Source organism: Elephantulus edwardii, unplaced genomic scaffold (assembly GCF_000299155.1).
Source record: "Elephantulus edwardii isolate Elephantulus edwardi_28Jun2011 unplaced genomic scaffold, EleEdw1.0 scaffold00130, whole genome shotgun sequence".
NCBI classification, from domain to species: domain Eukaryota; kingdom Metazoa; phylum Chordata; class Mammalia; order Macroscelidea; family Macroscelididae; genus Elephantulus; species Elephantulus edwardii.
Genome location: NW_006399880.1, coordinates 4254929 through 4258481, shown reverse-complemented (window position 1 = coordinate 4258481; position 3553 = coordinate 4254929).

Genomic DNA, 3553 nt, shown 5'->3' with positions numbered 1-3553 from the left:
AATAAGCTTCAGCAAGATTTTACTTGCATGTGATACTATTCTATAATTCTCACATTCTGTTGGATCACTTTTTTTGGGAATGGGGACAAATATAGATTTCTTCCAATCAGCTGACCAGATCTACCAAATTTCTTGACTTGGACTGTTGAGCTCATACAGGACTGCATCTCTTCATTGAAACATATCAACTTGTGTCCCATCAGTTCCTGGGGCATTATATTTTACCAATGTTTTCAGTGCAACTTGAACTTTGTTCTTTGTTACTATTGGTTCTTGATCATATGCTGCTTCCTGTAATGATTCTGTGTCAATCAATTATTTTTGGTACAGTGACTCTGTATATTCCCTCCATCTTCTTTTGATGCTTCCTCAGTCATTGCCATTTTGCCCATGTTGTTGTTATGTGCCTTCAAGCCACCTGAGACCATTGTGACCCTATGTACAATAGCTCGGAATACTGTCCTATCCTGACTCAGTATCACTCTCTCTGATACACCTACCCCCATTATCCCAGTTACTGTATCAATCCATCTCATCTCCTATCTTCCTCTCCTGCTCTGTTTCTCCACCTTTCCAAGCATGATGTCTTTCTCCAAAGACTGGTGTCTCCTGGTAACATACAAGTATGTGAGACAGAGCTTCAAAATACTTTCCTCCGGGGATTCTAAGATGGCTGTGGCAGCGGCGGCAACAGCTTGGCGAGCTGCAGGAGCAGCAGACCACATAGAGGAGGGCCACCATGGCCTTCTACAGACCTCTGTTTATTGATAATTGAACAGTTAAACAGTTAATAACTGGTCTTCAGTCCAGATTGAGGCCCAACAGCAGCAGATCAAGGATTCCCAGGGAGGAATGTGGCTCCCAGGCCCCTGCTGCTGAGCCCGCGCCACCCCACAGCTCCATAAGGCTCCCTCCGCCAGACCCCAGGGATCCCCTCACCTGGGATGGATGGAAGGAACCACCACCCTCCAACCCCCGCTGGTGCAGCGGAGCCACCACACTGCCGCAGAGTGGACTTGTTCTGGGGAAAATTCTTTGAGCCAAGATGGCAGCAGCAGGAGATGTGGCAGGTTGGGGTTTCCTTGGACAGGCCAGAGAGGAAGATCACCAATACAATGAATGGATGAAAGTCACTGTGAGCTGTCTATGACTTGACAACTCTTAACAGTGGCAGCATGTCCAAGATGGCAGATATACTAAATGCACCACATCTTTTGATCTGACTCTGCCAAGAACGGTTTAGACTTGGGGCGGGGGGCAGTCTGTTCACCACTCTCAGGTTCCCTTTCTCCATTTATAAAGGGGGAGTGACACCTACTTCAAATTACAGTATGGTCACTTATTGGAGGGGGGGTAAAGGTGGCGGTGCTGGAATTGGGGACACTGTCCCTGGGCACGTGGTCTTCAGTGAGGCACGGGGTGCGGACTTTGGAGGGGGACTTTGGTGGAGGAGTGTGCCAGCCAGCCTCTAGGGTGTGTCACCCAGCCCCCAGGGCGAGCCATTCTCAGCCTTGGGACGAGCCATGTTCGGCCTCTGTGTGAGCCGGCCCTTGGGGTGAACTCCTCAGCCCTCAGGTTGTGCCATCCAACCTCTGGGTAGGAAAAACTGCCTGGGTGTACAGAGAATTCTATCTAGGCTACTTTCCTCCACCCTCTTCCCCAGCACACCTGTAAGTAACACCACCAAAGCCCTTCTATTTGTAACTCAAGTTTGTTCTCTCTCTTCCTTTTCTATAGGTAAGCTTAACACTGAGATTTACTCCAGACCTGACCCTGAACCCAGTTCCAGAGACAAAAAGAAAGTACAACTGCCAGCTAAGGAAGCAAAGGAGGATGGAGCCTCAGGGTTCAGTCAGCCATTCCCACTGGACCCACCTTGGAAAACACTTTGCAGTCCAGAGGAGAGTAAATGTCAGGAAAATATCTTCTAACAGAACAAGAAGGCAAGCAGCTTTAACCCAAGACCACCATCAAGGTGACAAAGTGTGTTCCCTTTCCCCCTTCACATCAACGCCCCTGTTCAACATGAAGAAGCCAGAGTCTGCGCCCAATTCCCAAATGAGAAACCCACAAGCGAATAAGACTGTTTAATTACCATTGGACTATGCTTACCATTGACCTGTATCATCTGGTCCCCACTGGATCCTTTTCATTTCCTTCACCTGCTCCCCCCACCAACCAAATTGTGCAGCCCTGTGACTGCATCCCTCCTCATCCTCACCCTTCTGCTCCCAACCCTCACCTCCTTGTATCCCCAACATGTTTTTCCCAATAAAATAAAATAAAAATACTTTCCTCCTGGGGAGCTCTGGTGGCCTAGTGGCAAGGAGCTGCAACTACAATCCCAGAGGCACACGGTTCGAATCCACCAGATGCTCTGCCGGGAAAAGGAGGGACAATCTACTCCTGTACCAGTCAGATCTGATTTGACGGTACACTCACACAAAAAATAAATTAAAAAAAATACTTTCCTCCAAGGAGCAGCTTGGTTTCACCCTCTCTCAGACAGAACTGTTTGCTACAATATGTGTAATACTCTTCTCCAGCACCACAACTCAAAAACATGGATTCTTCTTCTGTCATCCTTAGTGATTATCCAGCTTTCTTTTGCATAGCAGGTAATTGCAAAGACCATGGCCTGGACTAGGTGTATCTTAGTCTCTAGACTAACATCATTGCTCTTCAGCATTCTGGAGAGGACCCTGACAGCAGATTTTCCCACAAGTGTTGATTGTGGACCAACCAAGCAAGCTGAAATTGTTAACAATATCAATCTCTTCTCCATCTATCATGATGTTGCCATTCAGCTCAGTGGTCTGAATCTTTGTCTTCTTGATGTTGAGCTTCAGTCCATATTAAAGGCTGCAGTCCTTGACCTTTTGTAGTAAACACCTCAGTTTCTCCTCAATTTCAGTAAGCAAGGTTGTGTTGTCTACATAGTGCAGGTTGTTGATGAATCTTCCTCCAATCCTGATGCCACATTTGTCCTCATAAATCCCAGCCTTCTGAATTATCTGTTCTGCATACAGATTTAAAAGGTTTGGAGATAGACTATTTCCCTGACATACACTTTTTCTGATTTTGAATAATGCAGTGTTTCCTTATTCTGTTCTGGCCACTGCTTCTTGATCCAAGTATAGGTTTCGCATAAGCACCATTAAGTGTACTGGCATTCCCATTCTTCACAAGGTTAGCCACAATTTTTCTCATAGCATCTATAAATATTACAACTCAAGGGTTAAATTTGTTTTTAATCAGTTCTTTCAACTTGAGAAATAACGAGCAAGTTTTTCCCTTTTTATATTTCAACTAGAGCTCTTTGCATATTTTTTACATATTTTTTTAAAATCTTCACTTTTTTTTTTAAACTTTATACCATGGAATCAGATCTGACTAGCACAGGAGGAGATTGCCCCTCCTTTTCCAGTGGAGCATCTGGTGGATTCAAACTGTGTGCCTTTGGGATTGTAGCACAACTTCTTGCCACTAGGCCACCAGAAAGCCCTTAATTCTTTGCATATTTTTTTAAAAAAATATTTTATTATTTTGTTTT